The 25,759-nt window shown below is 44.7% G+C and overlaps 2 protein-coding genes across 3 annotated transcripts in view; both read left to right on the top strand.

Moving 5' to 3' along the window:
- Window positions 1-25,759, top strand: part of LOC135446585 (storkhead-box protein 1-like) — a 63,680-nt gene that overhangs the window by 19,743 nt on the left and 18,178 nt on the right. The window lies entirely within an intron of this gene.
- Window positions 24,990-25,759, top strand: part of STOX2 (storkhead box 2) — a 98,186-nt gene continuing 97,416 nt past the window's right edge. Inside the window, exon 1 of one of the 2 annotated variants that reach the window (XM_064710564.1) lies at window positions 24,990-25,103. The gene's annotated coding sequence lies outside the window, so the exon portion shown is untranslated. The remainder of the gene's footprint in view (window positions 25,104-25,759) is intronic. The other variant, XM_064710558.1, reaches the window with a different exon arrangement.

Genomic DNA, 25,759 nt, shown 5'->3' with positions numbered 1-25,759 from the left:
AACAAACAGCTGAGCCATGCATATCCAAAATGCCAGGGGTGGTGGAGACAGAGGAAGGGCTCACTTCCACAGGTTGGGGAGCACGGTCCAGCCCATGCTGGGTGTTGGGAATTTGTTGGGATAGTGAGAGGGGAAGCTGAGCATGTTAGGGACTGCACTCTTAGTTGCTGTGCTTGTGTGCAAGACAGACTTATGGCAGTTTTAGGAAGAAGGTTTGCAGATGTTGGTGTGGCAGACTGAGCAGAAAGAAGAAATTTGGGAATGTTTACTCCTTTGCAGTAGTTTTTCCTTGCTGCAGTGGCTTTGGCATTATTGGATATTTTTCTAAAAATCTTTGTACCTGCTAGTGTGGCTCAGCCAGACCAAGTCCTACAGTGGCAAAGCAACTTGTGAAAGACTAAATCCTAGAAGAAATCTTTAAATCCCATGCATGCTTTGGGATAACCACTCCCTTCTGCTTCAGTCTGCTGGGCAGTGCACCAAACAGTTTGTTGACAGAACATTTATTGCACTCATACTTGCTAACACAAAGTAAGATTGTGTATTAAGAAGGATTTATGCTGCAACTACATGCAAGGGAATCTGGTCTTCAAGCTTAAGAAAATGAAAACTTTCAGAGGTGAATCCTGATATCAGAGCTTAGTCCTTTGCATGATCTGGCTGGCCCAGCCAACCAGATTGGTGGCCAAGAGACATCATCACTGTATGGGTTATGTCTGGTGTCAGTGTTATGGAGAACAGGGGGAAGAGAGAATGGAAAGAAAGAAATGGGGTAGAAATAATAAAAGTGAAGAGGACATCTGGGCTATAGATTCATTTGGAGAGGAAATGCCATGTAAGTCATCCTGTGGGTCTTGTACATGTACATATGTATATTGTGCTGTGGTGGTGGCAGAATGTCCTCATGGTGGCTGGGGTTTCAGGGCCTTTGTGTAAGCAGAATGTCAAAAAGTTTCTCTAACTTAAAGATTTAGAAGTAATCTGTAAGCATAATTTGATATTGGATGTAGAGTATTTATTGATCAAAATATGAACAGAATAGGCAAGAGTGGCTTCTTGAGGAGGTGAGTTTCATCACTGCATTTTGGATTCCCATTCTTTTCTCCTTCCAAACTATTCTTCCCCACTAAAAAGCCCAGATGAGTTAAGATGTATTAGTGTGCAATCCAGTGGGCTTCCTTGCCATTGTGTAAAGTTGCTTTGCTGTGTATTGTGGAGGATTTATCCCTGTGGTGTTCTGTTGGCATTATGGTACTTGCTCTCCACTTCTAAGATAGAGGCAGAATGTTGTAAAATCAGGCCTTTATCTTTGCTGTGGGTAAACTTTATTACAGAGCAGCACTCCAGCCTGCATCTTCACTTGCACTGACCTACATAAACGTGCTGGTTTCACCCTCCCTCTTGCTTCCCTCATAGGTTGGACTTGATCTTGGAGGTCTTTTCCAACCTAATTGATTCTGTGATTCTGTAATGGCTTTGTCCAGCTCATTAGTAGCCTTGTGGAAGTGCAGGTATGTGTGTCTTGCTGGATGACTGGTAAAGCCCAACTCATGTTGCTCTGAGCCATTCCTTGGGCTTATGTTACAAAAGGCAAACCCCTTTGACGCAGTGCAGAACAGAGGGTCAGCTATTATGGGTGTAATTATTCCAGTGAAGAATGCAGGGTGGTTGAGTGCTGCTGTCAGGCTGGGCTGTGTTTTAGACCTGACAGGTAAAGAGGACTAAGAAATAGCTGTGGTTTTCTCCCATGACCTTGTTTAAAGGTGACACAGGACCCTACTCCTCTTGCTTTTTCTCTCCTGCAAAATACACATATTTTGTTTAAGCGCTGATCCCACAGCCCTGTGAGCAGTTTCAGCTTGACAAGGAATGCTTGATGTAATCTTCTGAAATTAGGCATGTAGGTGTGTTGTGCTCATTAGCCTGCTAGTGGCCATTTAGCTATTTTATCTCAGTTATAATTAAAAGACTGTTACCAGGAAGGGAGGAAGAGGAGGTGGGTCAGGAAGCTGAAGCTAGATCCAAGGCAGGATGTGTTTGGGCCTGTGGATGGGCAGTGTCTGGCAAAGATGTGCCTGCAAGTGTCTTCTAGCTATCACACTACGTTTGTACTGAAAAAGGAGATTTTTGGTTCCAAAACATTCATTTTGCACTGTCATTTGAAGAGGTTTCTTGCCCCTTGGAGCAAACTTCTGCATAACTCTCCTCAAATCACCCCTATTAATGCACAGGATGTTTAGGTCAAACTGAGATAAAGCATTTTCCTCCTATAAAATTATGTATTTTTCCATAAAGAGAGATGACAAGGTGCATGGAATTTAAATGTGACCTGCAAAGCATGTCTATTTGATTTAAAGTATTTTGTTTTAACATCTCACACAGACCATATTTTTCCTTGCGACCTATGACTGACTCTTCAGGCCTTGGGAAAACAAACCGTGTTTTTGTTTCAAGAATCTTCATCTACAAAATGAAAATAAAGTTGAAGACCTTGCTGCATGTCCTTCTACTGTTATGGCATTCCCTTGGAGTGAATTTGGCAGGGGTGTTGATGGAGAGCCCTTAAAAATGGCTGGTGCTCTCTGGTTCAATGTTTATACACCCCTGGAGGATCTGCAACTAAGCCAGTTCAGAATTGCACCAAGAGATTGGGAAATCCCTTCTGTCTAAATTAGTTCATTTGATGGAAGTTTGCAGGGGTAAAATGACCACTTTTGTCTAAATTAGTGCATTTGATGGAAGTTTGCAGGGGTAAAATCACCACCCTTCTAAAAGTAACTGGTAGCGTCATCAAGGAAATGGTGTTGTAGCACCAAGTAGTGATGAGGAAGATAAATCAAAGCCGTCCTTGCAGAGAACATGCAGAACAGTCCCCTTTGCTGGGCAGAAGAACAGACAGCCTTGTGTTACTTGTGATGGGCCAGACAGGGCCTTGTGCCAGAAATTAGTGATGGTTTAAAGAACCAGATTTTGTTTCTGAATGGGGCAATAATTGTGTAAATGAGATTTTTGATTGTTTTTAAAATTATTTTAACAACTGCCAAGTGAATTCTTTTCTTTTGATGAAATTGAGGACAGAGTTGTTTCTGGTAGAAAAGGAAACCCAATTTCTTTATAGAGGGGGAGGGGGCAGAGTGAAAAACCCATAAAGATGAGACCATTGGCAGGTCTCTGGTGAGGAAGGAAACTCAAACTAGGTGTTGTCAAGGAAGGGGTGCTGCTTCTCATAACCCAGAGGAAAGGGTGTGAAATGTGGTAATAATTGTAGGAAATAGTTGTCGTCGTTGTTCTGGCTGGACTGCGCCCTACACAGCAAAGGGAAATAAACACAGATCTCTCTGAATCTTGTTACTGCGCTTGTTTAGTTTCATGGTGTAGTAAGAAAGGAAACGATGGAGTAAAAGGGATCTTGGCAGGCTTTGGTTTTCCTCTGCAGAGGGGTGGGAAGGAGAGCAGAGTTTAATTATACCCTATAAAATGTGTATGTTTGGTCTGAAGTATTTCAGGCTCAGGCAGAAGGTAAAACACCTGTATCAACTCCTGACTTGTGCCTGTGGGTTATGTCTGTTTGGGGTTCTGATATCCGTGATATATAAAAGTTCTGGAGTCTTTCCTCTGTCTTCCCTACAGTCTTTTTGCTATGCATGAGGAAACTTTTCTCCTTGAACTTTGATTTATATTCACATCCTTTCTGTCTCAACACCCTTTCTTGGCCAGGCCACTGTGACCTCTTGCCATCTGTGTTTGACTGCTTTGCTTTCAACTCTCCTCCTTCCTTATCTCCTGATCCTCACTGACCTCTCTGGATGTCTTGCTGACCCTTGGTTCAGTTCTCCCTGCCCCTTTTCTGCAGATTCCTGTTGGCTCTCACCAGTCCAGTCTCTTGCCTGCTGTACTCCAGCCTGCTCCATGGTCTTGGCTCTCCTTTCCATACTGCTCACCTGCTCTCCCTTGTTCATTGCTGCCCACTCAGCCTTTTATTGCCTCTCTCTTGATCCTCCTCTCAGTAGCTTACAGGTGGTATGAGCCATTTCCTTACCCCTCCTTCCCAAACACCTTTTCTTGATCCCATCATGATTTTTGCCTGCCTATCCCATTTGGACACAAAGTGAGTGGCTGTTCAGTCTCTCGCTCATCCCTTGCGTCCAGACTACGTGCAAAACCGGCGGCTGCAAACTTTCGAGGAAATCTAATTCCGTTTTTACGAGCTCCAACCTTTGCAGGCTATAATTACCCGTTGCCATCATCACTGGGACCTCTTTGCTGCCGGCTGCCCTGACGCAGGCACACGAGCACACACGTGTACAAATACCAGAGCCCTGCTTGCCTGGCCTCAGCCTGAGCAGCCACCGGCTCACCCACACCGGACCCTTGCCGTCACTGCCCTTGGCACAGCTCTTGCAGCTCCTCCAGGCCCTGCCTCATTTTCCTCCTGTCTGCCAGGTATTGTTCCCTGTGCTACCCTTGCCCATCGAGCTGGTGAGGAAGGGCTCATTTGTGTGTGTCTGCAGTGTCTTTCTGGGTTGGCTGGGCCTTACTTTTGCTATATTGAAATGCCCGCAGTGGTTGTCTCCACTGGATATCTTTGTACGTTGGTGTGGAGATGCCATTTCTGTAGCATGTCCTGCCCCCGTCAATGCCCAGCCTTGGCACAACTGCTGTGATTTTGTTGTTCCCCTTGGTTCTCCTTGTCTTGACCTCCTGGTCTAAGGCAGATGGGCACCTTTCTACATAAGGGTGCTTCCACATTTTAGTCTAGCCTAGCAAATAAACAGCAATCCTAACCTGGTACTGAAATATTTTTTAACAGCTCTGGTGAACTTATCCCTAGTGTGACATTGCCTCTCAGTGAGGTTAAATTCTTACGCTGACCTTTGTAAGAAACAAAAGAAAAACCCCATCCACTTCAGAAATTACTTGCAGGGTGTCTGCAAATTTATGGAGGACATAAAAAGTAAGCTTTCATGGAGAAACAGCCTTTTGTCAATGTACCTGCTTTTTCTATCCCTGGATGCATGGTGAGCATTGTCACTACTTGCTTCTTGGGTAAAATGCCCAAACTCTTAAAATACAGAGCAGCAGAAGCCCTGGGATGTGAGACAAGAAGTAGTGTTGCTGCATCCACTCTGGTTTGGGCATGCTTGTCTGATTTCAGAGTCAGTGGAGCAGTCATGGTATGTCCTTTTGTCTTCTCCCTGCTTCTCCTTGAAGGCCCTCTGGCAGGTCTTCAAGGGCAGAACTTGCAATCCAGAGTTGCTTGGTTCAAGATTTGAAAGCAGAAGCCCAAGAAAATGTCATTTTAAACATAACAAAAAATCTCTGCATATCCAGCCCATCAGCACAGGGCACCCATGTAAAAGCTTCCCTTTCCTGCCCTTCATCTCTTGATTAATTTTCCTCATTTCTTGGTGTACATGAGTTCATCTGCTTCAAGCAGTGGGGCAGCAGAACAAAGCAGTTTTCAAAGGAAACAAACGTCATTTATATCTGGTTTTCATTTCCTTTTTCTTCTATTTGGTAAACTGTACAATATTTAATAACAGAAGACTTGCTCATTCTTGTGTCTCAGACTCTGAATTATTAAATCTCAGAATCTCTGATTCAGATAAAGAGTAATTAGGATGTGCAGTATCTTCCTGACACGTGCTTGAGATGTAATCAGGAACCAAGGTGCTCTTAGCTCTTTAACAAATGCTTTGTTAAAGTATACTGTAAAGTACTATCTTAGCAGGAATAGAAAGAGCCTGTAGTCAAAGGGAAAAAAATCTTCTTGGAAGCTGAGAGCTTTGGGAAAGTGGGATCAGGTATATGTAGTGTTAGAGACAGTGCTCATCTGCTGGGTTTATCCTTCATTAAATTTTCAGCATAGATCCTCATAACATAGTGTCAGCAGAAACACAGGCGAAGCTTAAGGGATTACACTGGTTAATACATGGATGTAAGTTTTGGGTTTTGTTTGTTGCATTAGAGCTCAAGGAGTCATTTGGGTGCTTTGCTTGGACTTGTGCCCACATCTAACCATATGGTAGAGCAGCTGATGGAATGCAGATAATAACTTCGTTTTCTTTGCTATTTAGGTTCAAACTTGTGCTAACAGGTCTCCTCCCAAGCTTTGTTCCAACCCACTAGGTGAACCTAATAGGGAAATTCATCTCTTAATGCCTCAGTTTCCCCATATAGCAAACAGCAATAATAGTAATAATACACTGCTTCTCTTTTAATGTGTTTGGAGTATATGGATGTAAAGCACCAAATATGAGCTTGCTATATAATTATTTGGCCTACTACTTGTACTCAGTTTGTCTGACCATGCAGAGGAACACCCATGTTTGGGAAACCTGGACTTCCCATATCTACCTGGGCAGTGCTGCCAGCCTGCCCAGTTGGGCTGTGACCTACAGCACGGCAAATGCAACTGGCATTAGTCAGCTGGCCACTTCAAAAGGTGAGGGGGAGAAGGAATGAAAACTTGCAGGGGGAAACCATGCTTCAAACCTGAATAAAGAACCTTTTTCTCTTCTGACCAGGGAACCTGGATACACAGGCAGTGCCACTTCTAGGTAATTTTAAAATGTATTCATATTTCAAAAGAGAAGTGAGTAAAACCAGCTAATCCATGTAAACTGTTGTCATAGGTATGTGGTGAAATACACATCTGTCAGCCCTGAGCAGCTGCTGTGTGGGTCTGGGTCAAGGCATATTAGTGCCCCTGTTTCCCTGGGTGGTATGGGAAGCAAGGTCAAAGGGTGTGGGAATACCAATTTCTCTTTCCCTAACAAATTACTGGTGAATGACTGTTCAGATCTGGGGTCTTGAGGCGCACTCTGTGAGCGTGGATAGCATGTTGTTACTACTCTTTACAGGATCAAACTTATCCCAGGAGGAATCTGTTCTGGAGTAGACTTTAAAATTTGGAGGCAGGCTAAACCAGCCCCAGAGGGCTGATAGCAATGTGTCGCTGTCCAGAAGTGTCCTGACCTTCTGAGAACACATGTATGTATAAAAAAATAGATAGATAGATAGATAGATAGATATGCAATAGCTAATATAGCTACAATATCGATATTTATTTTAAATCTGCCAATTTAAAAAGAAAATGTTTAAACCTTGAAAATAAACCAGTAGTTTAGAAAAAAGTGTAATATGGAGCAGTTGTACTAAGAATTGTGTTGTGCCTTAGCATTACACTAATTTTCCCAAGCCTATAGGCAAAGGCTTATGCCTTGGATTTAAAGAGTATCCAGTGTGTCCTGGTCTCACTGTAGAAACCACATGTAGGAGGAGACAGTTTCAGAATGCAAGACTTGCTGTCATTAGTTGTTCCTCAGTCTCCTGACTCCTAAGGCAGCTCCACCTGAAAGAGGCCAGCAATCACTTTTAAGGGGTGTTGGAGCTGATCTTCAAAGTCGTGATTTTTATAATGTTTTTAAGGAACAACCTGACTGCAGAGTCACGTGTTACTCCATGAAAATTTTGGGGAGATTAATATTTAAGTGTAAGTGGTTCTTAGTGCCCCTGAATTTACAGGAAAATAAATATTTGATTTCATAGCTCTTATCCAGTTTCTGCCAATAGCAGTATCTTCCATTAACAAAGTTATGACCTCCAGATAGAATGGAGAACACAGATTTTTCTCTTTCAAGGAGCTGAAATATAGATTTTTTTTATGTGATCTGGAAAAAGTCTGACTTTTGGAGCATTCCAGCTGTCTGTGAGCTAGTTTCAGCCTAGCCATTTTTCTGTGTAGTGTGACCTACCTGACATATTATTTGCTTTTCCCCTTCTGCTTGTTTGTTCTTTTCTGGTTTCATTGCTGTTTCTCCTGTTTCATGGAGATGATGCTAATGATATCTTTTCTGCCTGTGTAAGCCACCATCTTTCCTCCTTCTGCTCCATAGAGCTCTTGTCTCTTCCATTGACTGCCACACCTTTTATGTGAAATGGAAGTTACTAAATGTAAACAGTATCTCAACAGCAATGAAAAGTTTAAGTACATATAATGAAATTGGTATAGCTTTAAAAGAACAAGATGGAAGTGACCCTGTATTTGGTTTTATGCCATAAGCAATTGCTTTTTTTATCTGAATGGCCTGAATAACTTAGATTCTGCGTGTGGTCTGCAGATACCTAGATTTTGAGAATTATTTATGCACCAAGTAGCTCATGATGATCACAAAGTTTTTGCAGGAATGGTGTTAGTTCTCGCACTAACTTTTTCAAGCACCTAGCCTACATGCTGTGATTTTTTTTCGCAGTTATGCCTAAACCCCAAACCCAAAACTTGTTTTTAAATACTGCCTAAACATTTTCTTGGTGTGCAAGCTGTCCTACTAATTCTGACTGAAGTCACTGTAGCATTAAATCACAGTGCAAAAAGCCAGAAATATGCAGGATCCAGGCCACTAGTTGTACATGATGAGGGAGGAAAACCCTGCACCATCCCACACTTAAAATTTCCCATTCAGCCAGCCCTCAGTTTAATACCTGATGTCCTCATTTGTGTTATGTGGGAGACGCTTTACATGCCAAGAACTGGAGCAACTTGCTCTGGTCCATGATTTTGACATTGAAAAGAAAACATCATTTCTGGTTCCTCTGCATACATTTTTCCCAGTGAAGCGAGTCTGGTGGCAGCTCTGTGCCTTGCTGTGGTCTAGACCAGATTAGTCTTGGCAAATGCTTCCCACTGGTGTTAGCAGTGATGAAGGTGAGCATGTGAGCCAGGCTTCCTGATTTCTGCTCTCATATTAGTCATGTCACTTAGGTTATTACTGCTGACCTCAGGAGCTCTTCTTTCTTATCCCTGCCAGCCACCTCCACCTCATGGGAGAGGTATGTTGGGGAAGTTGTAAAACAGTAGGGTAGAGGCAGTCTAGGCATGTACTAATTTTTAATTTTTTTCCCCCTGCTTAATACCTTTTCCAATATTTTCCAAAGGTCAGGAACTGCAGAATACTTGCTGTCAAGCTTGCACTTGCTTTGCTGCTTTTGAAATCTGAGCTGATTTTGCCTTTTTCCAGACTTTCTGAATGACTGCAGGTCTTGGAGGTTTGATGCTTTGCATTACTGAATAATTTATTTAAGTAGCAGCTTGTGCTGTATTAACCCTGACTTTGGTGATGATACTGCAGCTGTGTTTCAATGTCTGCTCTGTTTCTGGGGGTCAGTCACTCAGGAGGCAGCTTTGGTCCTTCTCTGGTAGGAAATGTCTCACATGGCTCTGGGTGATGCTGTTGGGGCTTGGTGCGGCCATCTTGGTATTCCTCTATGGGGACAGTGAGCGAGGAGGTAAGAATTTGCCTTTTGGCATTTTTAATGGTTTGGAGCTGAGTGAACACTCCCCAAGCTCCATGCCTTTTCAAGTCCTGAGATCCTGGGAATGCTGCTGTGGTTGCACCCTGGCAGTCCGATGGCATCATGGCAAATACCACAGTCTCTGTGAAATGCATGCAATGATTTTTGCAGCTCCTGCGTGCTCTGATCATGACAACTCTGGCAAGCTCTATGATAGCTGCTGGCTGCAAGTAGGTTTTGTAACTTGTGGGAAGAAAATCAAATGCCACTGTGCAAATCTTTTCTAAACCTTCCTGTGTGTCCTTAGCTTGGCTGTGCCTGGCCTGCTCTGAAATTCCAGAGCAGAAAAAAGCACTGAGCTGTTGAGGATGCTAGAAAGAGAGTGTCATGTTAACCTAGAGTTTCTGTGTTTGGGGCTGCCTGGGGCATTCTTTCTGTAGCCCATCACATTGAGGGGCCACCTCTGAGCAGGATGAGCAAGCTGATGTTGCCCAAGTGTCATTGTGCTGATTTCCATGTCAGCCCTCCTTGGTGGCAGCAGCAGGAAGGCCATCCCTGGCAGATTGCTTGTGGTGAGGATGGGTTTTTTTGGGTCTGCAGGAATCCAAACTGGGAGTGTGACAGGGTAAAAGCATCTGCCATGGGAGTGGATCTGGAGTACAGATTTTGCACAGATCTGTGTGTGTAGTGCTATGACCATGACCCTTAAGCACTGCTGTTTCCCTGCTCTTGGGTGTCATTACCTGCCAGGAAACAGGTGGGAAAATTGTCCAGGAAAAATAGACCAGGCTTTTGCAATAGGCAATTTGGGTTTTGGCAGCTGGGATGAGAAGGCCAGTTTCCACTGAGCATCTGTTTCAATGTGAAAAATGGCAGGACATCTGTTTTGTCAATCTTTTGACCCTTATCTGTTCATTGAGTCAAATGCCCCAAATATTTCACAGCTGAGGTAATGCAAATAACAAAAAAATGCTTAATTTACATGTTGCAAATATATGAAGCAACATTTTTTTTTAATTGCCTCCATCCAGAACAAGCATTGCAAAACCAGCAGTATGTGTAGCCCTGCATTATGTGAAGTGGTAGCTAGAGAGAAAGCCTTATCCCCTCTCCTCCACCCATTTGTCTTTGCCACCTGCTCCTCTGTTTGGATTTGGGCATCCCTCATGTTTCTCCATAAGAAAACTTTCCAGTTCCCTTAATCACAGGAGTGATGCAAGGGAGTTGAAGGGTACTTAGTGGCAGTCCTGTTCCACTCCCTTTCTCTCCCTGAAACTTGTGCCTGCTTAAATGTGCTTTGCCTAACTGGCAGGTGGGCAAGACTGTGTGTTCCTGTGGAGTCAGGAATAAGAGGAGCATCAGGAAACTCCTGTGCTATGAAGACTGGTGGGACTTCTCAGGTTCTGCTCTCTACTTGTAGATCATGACAATTTCAGAGTCCTAGTTTTTTTGTTCATTGGTTAAAATGAAAACATGGAGTATGCAGCTTTGAGCCCTGTGTCATATTATGTATGGAAGAATAAAGTGGGGCCCTGGAGAGCAGGAAGCAGAGCAATGGTCACAGGCTGCCTTGCTTCCATCCCTAGAAATACTTTGTTGTGTATTTTTTACCTCTATTACCATGGAAGGGAGCCTAGCTGCAAGCCTGTGCACGTGTGAGCTGAGCAGGGTGGTGGATGTCACACTGCCTGGCTCTGTCCTCAAGCAGCACCAGCTTCCCTCTACCTTCATGACCTCCTGTGTGAAGATCCTGGGCCCAGCTAACCCCAGCAAACCAACCGGTTTGGTTTTCCTTCGCAAATTACTGTGAAATCCTGATGCAACACAATGCAAAGGGGCACACAGCTTTTGTTTCTTCAAGACCAAACCTGGACAGAATTTTGCTTCTGAAGTGTTGAAAACATGCAAATGTAACATAAATAAAGAAAAAGAAATTGAAAGCAATTTCAGCTACTTAAAATCTATGAAACCTTTGCATTTTCAAAATGCACAGTGTACAACACAGGTGCGCTTCCAATATCAAACATTTTTTATAGTCAGGAGGAGGTCAGAGCTCCCCTACAGTTCCCAGCAGTTTCAGTACACATTTTTCCACCCCATTTTTTTAGCTGTTTGAACTGCTCTGGAGCAGAGATGAAAACCATTAAAATGACACCATGACAGAAATTCTCCACAAGTGAACAATCTAGGATTTAAAAAACAAAAATTATTTTCCACTCCTTGACTGACTGCAAAAACAGCTGGAACAAAAAGGATCCAGCTTCATGTTTGGAGAAAAGAAGTCTTTGGACATTTAATTAAATAATTGCAGCAGCTAAGATTTTTAGCTGGCTGTAGAGCCCTTTGCTGTTCCTGTGTTCCTAACAGTCAGTCTGGATTGGCTTCAGTATTTATGGTGTGAACTGAAAGAAGAGGCTGATGGCAGAGCCCTCTTGCAGAGGCTTCCAGTGCCACAGCCTCCTCTTCATCCTCCATCACCAAGGCACCTGGCAGTGTGGTGATCTGTGTGGCTTGCAAATGAGAGCCACTCCTCTCCAAAGAATGAGCTCAGGAACACCAACCCTATTAATTTATTTTCATTGGCATTATTAGGAAAACGACCCAACCCCAAACCTTCTATTGTCAGGATTTTCTTCAAATAGCCAGTTCTGGAAACAGGAAATTCCTTTACCTCTGGAAACAGGAAACAGATCTGACTATTACATATTAGTTTTAAATCTTTCAATTATCCCCTGCTGCCCATCATCTCTGACTTTCTGCTGCTCAGCAAAATTCACTATTTATTTTTGATAAGCTAGTGTCTGGGGGTGTTGTGCAAGACTCAGCTATGGAGTAAATCAATATATTTTGTTTTAAAGCTGGCAGGGCTGGTGTCTTCATATTCATTATATGTATGAAAACAAGAAATTTTTGATACAGAAGGGTACAATCTGTTGACTAAATAAGAAGGAAGAAAATGAGAATTGGCATCACAGAAGTCAGTGAAGGACAAGATTTTTTTGTTGTTGTTTTAAGGTTAGTAATCAAAGCCTAATGACAAGAAAGGGTATACCAGTGAAAATGGAATACTCTTATAAATTCAGGGCCAGAAGCGACTTAAAGATATCTTCTAATCCATCTCCTTGTCCCTGAGAAGGCTAGATGTTTATCTTCAAAACCTCTGATGAAGCTGATTTCACAACCCATCAACAAATCCTATGTTAGGCCTTTACTCTCCCTGTTTTCATGATGCCCTCAGAAATTATTAGGTGTATAGTAAGGTTTTGTTCTTCTTTGTGCAGTAGGGCAATTGCTGACCATCCTTTTCAAACAGTTACCTGGCTTTGGGTCTCTGTATTCTCAGGATGTGTTTGCCACCTCTGTAACCTCTTAAGCATCTGAGTTTTTTGCTATAGATTGTGATTCCAAATGTTTTTTTGGCTCTTGTTGCTTATTTCTCAGACTCTAGGCCAAATGTGCCTGCCTTTTTTTTAAAGGGTTATTTCCCAGGTTGGGCAAAGTCTCCATCTGAAGCCTCACAGCTGATAGCAGAGAGAAATAGCTGCCTTTTGAATTGTGCCTATGATACCCTCCCACTCTGTGCTTTGGGGGTCCTTGCAGAAGCTGTGTGTCATTGATGCCTGAACTGTTTCCAAACCAGTTTATAACTTTGGTGGCACTGCTGCCTCTCTCTTCATTCCACTTTTGTTTCTGTGGAGCCCTTCTTTCTGAGCAGAGCACAGAGCTATTAACTGTTCTGGGAATGAGTTGGCTCTTAAATAATCACAAGTGGAGGCACTGTGCCAAGTTTTGGTTTGGAGTAACTGTTTTTTCTGCTTCCAGACCTTGATGTAGCTCCAGAGAAATAAAGGTGTTTACGGATGCATTATGAATTAGCACCCTGGCTGCCAGCCCTTTGTAGCCAGGTCCCAGCTCTGGCTGGGTGCTGTGACACCTCTCGTGCTGTGAACATGCTTGTGCAGCTGGGAGTCTCTCCATTGATCTGTTGTGTTTGTGTTCAGATTGTCTCCCTGTCGTGGTGCACTGGGTCATTCTCAAAGCATTTTGGTAGCCTCTTGCACACAGGGTGAGATTCCTATTTGCTGCTCCTGCCCTTGACACTGAATTCAATACCTCCTGGCTGTTCCCTCCAGTGCTGGCAGGGCATCAGTGCCTCACAGCCTCTTCTCAACCCCCCCAAAGAAGTGCAGAGCTGCAGGGGGGACAGGGCATCAGCAGGCTGTATCTGCTGTCCAGCCTGTGTAATGTTGGGCTGTAGAGATCTCTGGAATCAGAAGGGAGGAGGGCTCCCTGCTGCTGCCCAGCTCTGCAGCTCACCCTTGCAGACCCAGGACACAACATTCATATCCATATCATGCACTCCCTGTTTGTAACTATACTTCATCCTTAGCTGACTTCCCCTGCAAGAGTCTCAGTCAGAGACAGAGAGGTAGTGGTTAACACCAGTTTAGAAATGACCTGCTGCTGATAGATGTAGCTATTGATCTGTACACACCCTCCTGGGTAGCCAAGCAGGAAGCAGCTAACCTGGGGAAATCAATCTTGTGCAGTAAGCAACCATCCTGAACTTGAATTCACTTCTGGTCCTTGCTTTAAACATCACATCTCTGCCAGGCACCGTGCACTGCACTGCCCAGCCCTGCAGTTCCACCTGATCCCTGACATTGGTCTGCTCCAGGACTCAGAGCTTTTGATCTTAACTTCGTTAGCTCTCAGCAAAGGGTAGCTGCTCTTGGCAAAGGATCCTAAAACAGTCGACACATTAGTAATGAATTAAAACAAACCTGAAATAACTCTTTGTTTTAATTCCAGCGTAGCGTGTTGAAGCAGTTCAAGTATGCTTTGGCATGCTGAGTAGTAATGGAGATTTTTTTTTTCCCTGTGTTGGTTAGTTCGAAAAATAACGACTGCTTGCAGCTGAAACAATAAAGATGTGTGTTCCAGATCAACTGTAGTTGTGAAAGAGTCTGCACTGTTCACTGACTGTTCAGATACCTTCTTGGTCTAAATAAGTGTGATGGTTTTACCTCTGAAATATAACCAATGGGGGAAAAAAGTGATTAGCCATTAGTTGGAGAGAAGCTTCCAAGTGATGTCCCAAGAATGTATGGGAAAAGAACAAGAAATAAATTATTTTTTTCTCATCTAAAAGAGTAGTGATATTCATTTTTGTCTTTGTCAGGTTTCTCTGGAGCCTGTCATGGTGTGTTCTAGAGTTTACCTGAGGTCAACAGGAGCCTTGCTGGTGATTTCATCATACCCCCATGCAGCTCTGTCATGGTGACAGCTCATCTTTCCAGCTTACTTGGGGAGGAGGCTGGAAATCCTGATTGTGATGCAGAGGAGTGGAATAGCCAGCTAACCAGCCTGGCTGGGTGGTTTTGGTGTCAGCTTTCTGGATTTTAAAAAGGCAGCTGAATCTGTTTTGTTTGGTGTCCCTGAGATGGGATGCTGTGTTTGTGCCAGCATTTAGGTGGCAGCTCTTGACAGTGTCAACTCAAATGTGTGTACAAATGTAATTTTGCACAGAGGCTGGGTTTCCTGCTTATGCAGCAGTGACTTGCCAGGGCCCCTGAACATGTACAAGAGCTGGGCTTGGGCTCAGTACTTGCTCTGACTGGCACTTCTTGCAGCTCTGCCCAAGGATGTGGCTGTAGCAGAGGAGGAGGACTGCTGCAAGAGTAATCTCCCAGGCTGGCCAGATATGCCTCCTGTGCTTTCTTCACCTGGCAGTTGTATTCAGAGCTCAGAATATTTAATTATGGCCTTCCCATCAACAAATACAAAGGTCCTAATCATTCTTGTAGAGTTCCCCAAGTGCTGGGCACTGAGCACAGTCTCTGGGACTGCAATGTGTTATTTTCTAATACAGCCTTCCTGCAAATAATTTACCTGCAACACATGATCATTATACTCCTGTTGGTGTGTGAATCAGAAGACTCTTTTGGTATAAAGCATGCTAGCATGTGGAGCACAACTTCTCTTGAAGGCATTAAGGTTTCAAGGAGTTAAGTATGTTCATGTGTATTTCACAGAGAGCTAAGTGAAAAATGGTAAGTAGGTTCCCTCTGCTGCCTTGAAGGAGGGTTGCTTTTATTTATTTTAAACATAGATGGCCTCTGCGGTCTGCCTTTCCTTTAAATAAATGCATAGCTGGTAGGTTTGTTGCATTTTTGGTGGAGAACTATTGAAATTTGGACTATAAAATACGAGTGGCACATTGTGTTAAACAGTCAAACAGCTGGGCTTCTGATGGCCAGGGGCCTGGAGCATGTGCTCTGGAAGAAGAGACTGAGGGACAGGGCTTTGTTCAGCCCTGAGGAGATGGTTTTGCAGGAGACCTTACTGCAGCCTGCCCCTATCTATGGGAAAGTTGATGAAAAGATGTAGCCAGCTCCAAAGAACAAGGATTGCAAACTGGAGTGGGATTTTCTGAGAAAATATTAAGGTAAGAATATCTCCATAGGGAAAATTGTGCATTGATAACTCACCTAAAGAGACTGTAGGAGCTTTGTTCTCAGAGGTTTTCAAGGCCCAGGAAAACCAAGCCCTGTGCAGCATCACACAAAGTCAGGCTTGGCCCTACTTTGAGCAGGAAGCTGCAGACTTCCCAAGGTCCCTTCCCATCAGAACAGTCTTATTTAGTGACATTATCCATAAATACAGGGTTTGGAAGTGAGTGGAATGCAGTGGGGCCTGTGCTTGCATTCCCTTTGGCATTCCACTTCTAAATGGGGTTTAAAAAGTGACTCTAATGCAATTGTGCTGAACTTGGTGTTAGTGGGAAAGTGTGTAACCACAAATCTTTCCATGAGCATTTGACTGCTGCCCAGGTGCATCCCCATGGGGGAGCACTGGCAGGGTGAGTGGGGTGTTTATCTGTGATGCAGCAAATGCAGCCTTGGAGTCACCCAAGCCTTCAGTCTTGCCATTATCCCCTTTTTCCAAATTGATGGGTGAATGTTGATATACTGTGCAAGCTGACCCAGCTAATGCTGCTAATCCAGGTTTCATTCCAGGAAACAGGAAGAAAAATAAGATTAACGTTTTCTGGGCTGTCTGGAGCTTGCTCACCCCAAGCATGCCGGCCGTCCAGTTGTTGGGATGCCTCTTCCAGAGGTCAGGGGCTGGGCCATCCATAGCTGGGGATGGCAAACCCTTGGCAAGCAGCAGAGCTGCTGTCTGGCGGGCACGGGGCTGATGGCAGCAGGTGGGTGACAGCCGCGGGTGGCTCGGCATCCTCGCCAGCTCCGCCTGGTTCTGCTGCTGCTGCGCTTTGACCAGCTCGGGCAGCCGGCTCTGGGGAGCGCAGCCCCGGGGTGTGCGGCGTGCCCCGTGGGTGTGCGGGGTGTGGGTGTGCGGGGTGCCCCGTGGGTGTGCGGTGCCCGGGTGTGCCCGCGCACGGTGCGCGGCTCGGCAGAGCCGCTAGAGGCCCCTCCAGGCGCGGCCACGGCGGCACCAGCGCCGAACCCGGCCCTGCCGCGGCGCCGGGGGAGGGTCCCGCAGTCGGATCCGGCCTCTTTAAAGGTAAAGATCCTCTCAGCAGACGGGAAAAGGGAGGTGATTCTGCCCCTCTGCTCCTTTTCCTCCGCCTGGAGTGCTGCGTCCAACTCAGCAGAGCCGTGGACAAGTTGGAGGACGGCCATAAAAATGACTGGGGAGCTAGAGCCCTTCTGTGGTGACAGGCTGGTGACAGGTTGGGGTTGTTCAGCCTGGAGAACAGAAGGCTCTGAGGAGATCTTTGAGCAACCTTGCAGTACCTAAAGAAGGCTTATAAGAATGACAGAATAAGCTGAGTTAGAAGGGATCCACAAGGATCATCGAGTCCAGCTCCTGGCCCTGGGCAGAACCATTTCCAAGAGTCACACCAGGTGCTGGAGAATATTGTTCACGGGTTTCTTGAACTCTGTCAGGCATGATGCTGTGAGCACTTCCCAATACCCTATGGGTGAAAAACCCTTTTTCTAACCTATGAAAGATGGGGACAGACTTTTTAGCAGGGCATTTATTGATAGCACAAGCGATTACGGTTTTAAACTAAAAGAGGGATTTAGACTGGATACAAGGAAATTTCTACGAGGGTGGTGAGGCACTGGAACAGGTTGCCCAGAGAGGAAGTAGATGCCCCATTTCTGGGAACATTCAAGGTCAGGCTGGCTGGTGCTGTGAGCAGGATGATCCAGTTGAAGATGTCACTGTGCATGGCTGGGGTTTGGACCTATAAAGGTCCCTTCCAACACAAAGCAGTCTATGGTTCTGAGAAAAGGGAGGCAATGCATTGTGGCCCTCTCTTTTTGTGGGATCTTTGGCAGCAGTCCCTTTAGTGGATCCCCAGAAAAACCCCACAGGAGGTGAGCTGAGCTGAAACAGTCAATGGGTGCACGTCTACCCCAGCAGTGGACCAAGGCAGAGTCCTTTCCAAATCTGGTCTGTGGCTCAGCCTCCGCAGATCCCATGTTTTGCAATTTCTGCAAGCACTCGTCTTTCTGCTGACGCACAATGTGAGATTGCAGAAATGCAAAGTTGAAAGTATTTCCTCTGCCTTTTCAGCTCTGGATTATTTTATTATGCCTCTGCTTGTGATATTCTCTGGGAAATCTATGACACTTCAGGTCACTGGTACTTACTTATTCCCTATTTTCCTTCTTGTCCTGCCTCTCTTCTTAGTTATGAGGGTTTTAAGGCAGAAATTACTGGTGGTCTGAAGACTTCAGCTACATAAATTCATCATATGGATTGTGTTTGGCCATTGCAAAGTATGTTTGACAGTACTAAGGTAAGAGGCTAAATGCCTCGGTGATTTATGGTTCACTTAGGGCACAAACATAATTTTTCATTTACCTCATCAAAACAAAGAAGTTCAGCATTAATGAGGGTAGTTCATCACAGCTCAGTTGCCCTGACGTAGTTTGAAACTTGGGGATCTCAGATGGGCTCTGGAGAGGGTGCAGAGAGCAGCGCCTGAGTGCTTGGTGTGTTCTCAAGCAAGGTGTTGCTGGGTGCTTGCCCTCTCCTTGCAGCCCACTCCATTTGGCCTTGCAGTAATTGCAAGTGAAAAGGAATGGAACTATGGGGTTTTTTTTAACATGAATCCTCCTGGATATATTTTTACTGGTTTTGGGTACTATCCTGCTAAGTGTAATGTACATATTCTATATATTAGCAAGCCTTATGCATTTAAAATCTGTCCAAAATTGTTTTGCCAGTGTAGGGTAACCAGAGAGTATTGAGGTACTTCTTCACTTTGAGAAACTTTATTGAATTTTTGGCAAACACTTCTGTGAAAATGGTATATATGTGGTCACATAAAAACAAGTGATATGTGATCAACTGATGAAAAGCATGTTTTCCACTGTTGGTCCTTTTCTGCATCTCCAAATGATACCAGTTTTTATTTAATTTTTTTCAGTTTAGAGGCATGCCAAATCAGCCTTTTCATTATAGATGCATTGTTTTCATAACCTTAAGTAAAACAGCACTGGGAATGTAGTTCTGAGCTGAAACTTGAGCTCCCAACTTTCTGCCTTGCAGTCAGATTTTTTATTTGCATTTTTAAGCTTGTAAAAACCAGGGAGTTAAAAGATGTTCAAATGGTGCTTCAGCATGTTTCAATAACACCCAGGTTCCAATTCCTGTCTACACAGCTCACCCCATCTGCCTGTCTCTTCCCTTTTGCTTTTTTCTTCTTTATATTGTTTAGGTTTGACTTTATCTAAACAGCAGGCTGGCTACCTATACACAATATCTTCTGCTATTTTAAAGAGTAGATTTACAGTACAGAAAGACAGGGAAAATACTTCAGAGGTGAGAAGAATGGTGAAAGGGAGGAAATCCCTTTGTGATCCATGACTTTTTAGGGATAAATGGGAGGTACATTTCTATTAGCTCTACGTCATGAAGATTTTAACACACCATTTCCCATCTTCTTATCATAGGAGGTCTAGGAGAAAAACTGACCTGCTCATTCATCAATCCATCAGCAGTAACCTGGTTGTTTCTTTCACAATCCCAGCTGCCCAGTCTACAGCAGATGGCTTGCTTTCCACAACCTTCTTTGTTCTTTTTCCATTTTTTAGGGGTCAACTTCTATTTCAACCATATCTCTTCCTTCAAAGCTGCTTTTCACAGACCTGTCCTCATTGTGCATCTTGTCCTGCTCTGCAGCTCTCTTGGATGTGCAGTGTTCTGTGGTTTGTTCCTGCATGTATCCCATGGTTGTGCATCTTTTTCCTGAGAGAGGGAATGGTCTCCAGGGTCCAGCAAGGAGCCTGAAGGAGTCCCACCAGCAGGAGCCTTTTACCAGGTGAGCGTGCAGTCTCAGGCCAAGAGAGCAGGAATGAAGGGCAGGAGGAGTGATGTGATCCTTACCCCAGGTCAGGGGTAAGGACTGCCAGGTTCCTGCAGTGGAGCTGCCTCCTTACCCTCTGGTGTGGTCCCATCCTGGGGTGTGGCACTGGTGCCTGTCCGAGCCTCTGGAGGCTTTTCTTAGCTGCAGTGTAGCAGGCTGAGACATAAATGCACAAAGGGGAAGAAAGAGGACATTTTGAAAAGTTTCTCATTGATTACATGGCAGCAAGTCAGAGCAGACTTGGCCTGGGGCTCAGCCCTGATATCCCAGTAATCTTAACTTTTTAAAGCACTAGAATAACAAACAGTGAATTGTGCAAGAGAGAACATGACAATCTCCTCTCCCTTTCCATCTCTCTGTCTGTGCTTTTCTTTGGTCCTGGGAATGTTCCCCTTTGACCAAAGAGGGTATAAATTAGGGATTTACTTCTGAGCAGCCCATGGAATAGCCTGGGGCAAGTCATTCCTAGAAGGTGCTTTCCTCTTCTTAAATGGGTCATTAACGTTTGCAGCTAAATACCATGCAGGGAGAGGAGAGAAACAAATGAGGAAATAGTTTCCTGAAAGGAGGAAGAAAGAGCTGTTATTCATATTCACTCAGCAGAATATTCTTAGATGTGCGTGGGAATGCCTAACGAAAGCAGGGAGATAGAGAGAGGCAAGCCAGGTGACCGTGATGTGCCTGGGACAGTCCTGAGGGAGTCTGAGCCGTGCCATCCTTAGGCAGAGACCTGGCAATTCTTCCTGAAGGAGGTTTCTTCATTTCCCATCTCGGTCCCCTTCTTGCAGTACAGGAAACTGTAGGAAGGGGAGGTGTTTATGAAGAAGCCCATCAGTTTTGGTGGCTGCTGTGTGAGTGTTAGTTGTTACTGTGGTGCAGGGAGCTCCAGGGAGGCATTGCAATGCAAAGCTGATCTCGGGTTGCTCTCCTGGAGATCCCAAAGTGTTCATCTGTTCCAGTGTGCTCTTCCAGGGTGGCAGGATTGTGCCAGAGGAGCAGGGGCAGTTCTTGTCAAAGTGATGGGGAAAATGTGTCTCTCAGAGACCTGGAGAAGCACTCTGCACAAGGAGTTTGTGTAGCCTGTGGGGAGGAGAGCAAACTCCTGAGGGAACTGGTTAAAGGTTTGGGGCACGTTAAGAGAACAGCAAAAGATTAGACTTGCTGCCTCTCTCTGTTCCCTACTGTCAGATCACTTTTGACCCTAGTCAGATTTCATTACTCTGGATGGGTAATTAGCAGCCACTCTTACTCAGTAGTTAGGGGAGTGTGTGATTATATTGCCAAGGTGGGGGGACAGTTGTGCCTGCAAAGTCCAGCTGGCACTTCTGCTTTCATTTGTGTGCAGTACGCAGTGGTACAAGGTCCTCAAATCCCTGTAGATCTTCATTCCCATGGCAGCAGCTGTAGGAGGCATTGCAAGAGACTGCTTGGATGTAGGTTTGGCTTTTTTTTCTTTGCCCCTGGCCATCTGAAATGAAAGAGTGATAAAATAGATTTTAAAGGATGATATGCAAGACAAGCAGTTTGTGGAAACTGTGGAAATGCTGGCACTGCTCTGCATGGTTGGCAAGGCTAAGGGAGGTGGGAAGGGTTGTGCTGAACTTCTATGGCAAGAGAACACAAGCAGTTTGATGGTCATCCCTCCAAGCTTTTATAAAATACTAGATCTTGGGCTACAGTGGCAGCATTAGGATTTAAATGCTGTGTCTATTATGCTGTAGCTAAAAGGAGACAAAATGTCTTAATAGGTAGCAAGGTTTTGCACCTGCTTAATCAAATTATCCTTCTTTGCCATATTTTCACTCCTGTAGATGCCTCTATTAGGTGCTGATGGATCTACTGTGGCATAAGAAAATAACATTTGTGTTGCCTGTTACATTAATTTACCAGATAAAATGAGGCTACCAGGACGACCCATCTGACTCCTGTGATATTTCTATAAAGAGCAAAATTGAGTACTGCTGTTATGATTAGTGTATTAAAAGTATTAGGTTTGTTGTCTTAGCTGTGCTGTGTTTTCTCATGTTCCCTCTGGTGCTGATTGCTAATGACAGGCTTTGGCAGGAGCCAGCCTAGGCACTCCTTGCTGTGATGGGAACCAGATGGATGGCTTTGCTCCGGCTGCCCCTCCCACTGAGCACCAGGAACAGGACGGGGGAGCCCTTTTGGGGGTGGGGGTGGCACTTATAGAAAACTCGGTGAATGGCAGAGAACCAGTTCTTGTCTATCCACCACTTCTCTTCCCTTGAGGCTCCCAGTTTTGCAACTTCTAACCTCACCCTTGGCTTCAACTTCTTGGCTTTCAAGCGATTGTGCTGTACGTTACATTTTCATTACTGGTAAAATTGATGGAAAATCACATTTTATTATGTGAAAAATGCAGTGTTCTTTACTGTCAAAGCTCCATTCAGCTGGAAAAAATCTATGTGAGGCACTCTTTTATATTTCATGTATTTTGTGCATTGGTTGGAATGAAAAAATAATGAAAGGCTGTATTTTGTCAACTTTTGCATCTGTCTGACTGGCAGCACTGACTGATTTGTTTTTTAAATGTATTTATTTCTTGCAGTAAGCACTATTATTCTCCACCCTTTCACGATAAATGCAAATAATATGTGGAATGTGCAAATAATGTGGGAAAAAGAGAGATGCAAATTATTCAGTCCCTCCAGGTAGGTCTGAGAAGAAACTGGAAATGTGACTGCAGCGTGAAAACGTGCTGTCTTTATAGCAGCTGCAGCAATGATAACAGGGCTGCTGTCTGTCTGTGTTTCAGGCTTCTGTGAACACATCTATTGTATCTTTTTAATTTTGTTTTTTCTTCTTCTCTTTTTCCCTTTCCTCTCCCGCTGTGAAACTTTAAATGGGATCTGGGCACTCTGAATGTCTGAAGCACATCACTCCATCCATGGGCCCTTCTGCCCCTCGTGGGGCCTCTGCTGCTCAGGTGTGGTGAGCCCAAACTGCTGAGGCTCTTGGGCTGAGCACAGGGAATGAGTTAAAAAGCCTTGGTGTTAGGGAGCACAGGTGGATACTGCTCCTGAGATCCAGGCTGGAATACCTCTTGGCATGAATCAAGCTTCCCCTCAGGGGAGAAACGTGGCTTCCCTTGCTGCAGAGCCATGTGCCAGCTGTGTTGGTACGTGGGCATGAGTCAGATGGAAGGGAGCCAGACTGATTGGCATTGTGAGATGCTGAAGCTCTTGGGATGTCTTTGCAGCAAGAATAGATTGCAACTGCCTTTGCAATTGCCCCTCACCATGCTCCTGCCTGGGAGAAGTTGTCATGCCACTCTGCCCTGCTGAGCAGTGGGGATGTGACCCTGTGGTCCCCGTGACCCCATGGGGATGTCGTGCTGAGCAGTGGGCACTCTGCCCTGCTGAGCAGTGGGGATGTGGCCCTGGTGTCTCAGCCAAGCTCCTGAGCCCTGTCCGGGGCAGGGACTGGGGGAGGGTGGTGAGGTGCAGCTGGCAGACCCATCCTGCCAGCAGCTGGGGTGTACCCCATGGATCAGGCACACCTGTGATTCAAGATCTCCCTGCAAACTTAAATCAGTGTTTTCTTTTATTACAGCTTTTTATAAATGTCAGAATTGTTTTCCTACTTAGATCACTGTAATTGCAATTTCAAGTGAAGAGCTTGTGAAAAGAGGTGTCAGGGTGTTCCTTTTCAGCATTGTTTCATTGTTGCCATGTGTAAAATTCGCTCCCAATCCCAGTAAAGATTTTAATGTGACAACAAATTTTCAGTTATTCTAAATATTAAAAAGTGATATTTTTATTCTTGATAGTTCCATATAGATTTTTCTACCAGTGCAAAAACAAACAGAAAAAAGTAAACTCTACAGTAAAAGCTTACGGGCAAAGTGGTAGAAGTAAAAGCTTATGGAAAGATCTAGAAAATCCTTCTTTATTTCTGCACTTTTCGACTCCCAACCCTGTATGTGTTAGAAGCTCTTCCCTGTGAGCTATTGGTCATTAGGAGAACCCTAGTCTGGAGACCTTCCTGGCTGAAGGAGGGTACCTTGCTGTGCTTCTGTAGTTAATTTGCTCCAAAATCCTTGTGAGGGTGCTGAGCTTGTGAGGACTTGCTGGCTGAAGAGTCGGTGGTCAGCAATGCATTTGTTTGAGTGCAGTCAAACAGAAGAAGATTCCAGAAGCTCCTTGTCAGAGCAGTGCCAGCTGTGAGATCAGACAAGGTTGTTCAAGGCTTGATCCAGTCAGGTGAGGCTGGGAAGTCTCCTCCAGAGATGTGGATAGCACATCCCTGCTGGGCAGCCAGTTGATATTTTGATGTTTGTTACCACGTGGCACTTACAGTGGTCAGAGGTAAATATGTGGCACTGTTCTCTCTGTAGAAGATATTCCTCAGATTCTTTGTTTAGGAGGCAGTGTAAGTAATGATCCCACAAGTCTAGGACACTTCTGCATGGTGCTCCCTGCCATGAAGGGGTGGGTGCAAGGGATGAGGACCTGCTTTTGCCTTTTTTAAGGGGAGGTATGGGGCAAGCCATCCTGCCAATAAAGGAGGAGAAAACCAGTCCAACCCCTTGTGTCCCTGGTTTTCCTTGACCTTTTGCCACAGCCACATATAAGTGATGCAGTAGGAATGGTGCTGGTCCTGGGCTCTTCTCCTTTCTCCCCAGGAAGTGGTCCATCTGTCCTGGCTGAAATAGTCTGCTCTGGATTGGCAACCTGGTAGCTGTCACTGCAGTTTAGCAGGGCTGAGCCTTGGTGTCCACTGCTGGCAGAAATAATTCTCTCTATTTATGTTCAGACACAGGGCTGGGACATGGGGCTGTTGCAGCACCTCACTCAGGGCCTGAGATCCCCAGTGTAAGCCTTCAGATAGATAGGCATCTCCTGCAGCTTCAGCTGGGGGTAGAAGACCGAGCCTCACTGGCAGGAGGCAACCCAGGAGGTGCCTGTAGGACTCACTGCAATTTTGCATTTTCTATTCTGCTGCCTAAAGCATTATCTTGCTTGCTCAGACAAGTCATCCACCACATCAGGGACGTGTGGGAAAATAACTCAGTCAGGATAACCAAAGGAAAATAAATGGTTGTGTAGTTGGCCATTTGGAGCTGAGCTAGCTCGGGAATTTTTTCTTTCAGCAACACCCTGAAAAAAAGTAGTGCAAATGGGTGTGAAATATAAAGAGAGTTTGCTTCCTTCTTGCATAGGCGTATATCCAAAAAAAGACAACAGTAAATCTAGAGACATCTACTGCTAAATGCTTTGGTAGGGCTTTAAAGGATCTGAAGGCTCAGTGCGCTTGACTGGTGGGATATCGGATCTTCCCCACTGAAATGAGCTTTGAATACAAGGGAAGTCTCCAACACAGCAGAGAGGAGAAGCCACAGTGATCACCTGGGGTGTTTTAGTGTGCTGCTCAGGCACCCAGACTCTACTTCCCCCCTCGATTCTCCATTTGTGCTTGAAGAGAGGATTCCAGACATAATGTAAGTACTGAGGGGGAAACCATGTCCTATGTTACAGGCAGCAAAATCAGACTGCAGTGGGTCAGATCCCAAAGGCACTGATGTTTGTTACTGGGGTGCAGGAAAAAAAAATGCGTTCAGGCTATGGCACTTCTGAAAAATGCAGAATTACTTCGCGTCTGTGAGATGTAAAGTGGATTTCACAGCTACTGTTTCTGTTGCTATTTAGGAGACATCAGTGAAAAAGAACAGGATAATGTCTTCTGCTACTGTAGAAATGCCAGTGTAAATTATTTATTTCCTAATTAGTAGACATTGCTCTAATGATAGAGATGTTTAACAACAAGTGATTTGTATCATATCAAACCCTGTATTCTAGAGATGGCTTTTTCCCTCTGTTGGGTGTTAAAGCAGTTGCATGGATTAATCACACCATAATGCAGCCAAACAGCTCATCCCTGCTTGACTCAGGGAGAAGAGGCTTTTTGGCTTGATACACACATGAGGAAAATCACATCCTAGTTCTACAAAGTATATTATATTTTGAGAATAAAAGCTGAAGTTTAATTAAAAAAAACTAAACAAAACACCTTGTTTTTCCCAGCAAATGAGGTCATGCAGCCTGATTGCCTGGCCCATCTGTTGCTGTTCATAAGTATGTTATATTTTTTTTAAAG

The sequence above is a fragment of the Zonotrichia leucophrys genome, chromosome 4 (assembly GCF_028769735.1).
Source record: "Zonotrichia leucophrys gambelii isolate GWCS_2022_RI chromosome 4, RI_Zleu_2.0, whole genome shotgun sequence".
NCBI classification, from domain to species: Eukaryota; Metazoa; Chordata; class Aves; order Passeriformes; family Passerellidae; genus Zonotrichia; species Zonotrichia leucophrys.
Note: the sequence above shows the minus strand (reverse complement) of the source record. Positions and strands in the feature narration are given on the sequence as shown.